This window comes from Dipodomys ordii, unplaced genomic scaffold (genome assembly GCF_000151885.1).
Source record: "Dipodomys ordii isolate 6190 unplaced genomic scaffold, Dord_2.0 Scaffold19, whole genome shotgun sequence".
NCBI classification, from domain to species: Eukaryota; Metazoa; Chordata; class Mammalia; order Rodentia; family Heteromyidae; genus Dipodomys; species Dipodomys ordii.
The window spans coordinates 12,757,431-12,757,883 of NW_012267235.1; positions in this window are offsets into that span (position 1 = coordinate 12,757,431).

Here is a 453-nt window from a genome sequence, read left to right on the forward strand (position 1 = left end):
AGGAAGAAAAGAAAAAGGAGGGGGAGGAGGAAGAAGATGAAGAGTAGATGTAGAAGGAGGAGGAGGAAGAAGAGGAGGAGGAATGAAGAAAAATACTAATTCCAGGTATAATTGTTTAACACAATTTAGTCATTGTTCAAATATTAAAGAAAATTTATGCCTCCAAGTTTTATTTACACACGTTTAATAAATGGAGTGTTAAAATATGAATATGAATGGTCTCTTCATGAACAAAAATAAGTATTAAAAACCTAGAAGCATGGCTCAAGTGGTAGAGTACCTACCTAGCAAGTAAGAAGTCCTGAGTTCAACCACATGAGATTTCTCAAAAAACTCTTCATAGAGGGGGGACCAAGATGGCGACGGGGCAGTAGGGAAACGCCACAGCTCTCTCCAACCAAAAAGAGAGTTCGAGTTCCAACGCTTAATCTCCCCAAGAGACCGACAACAACA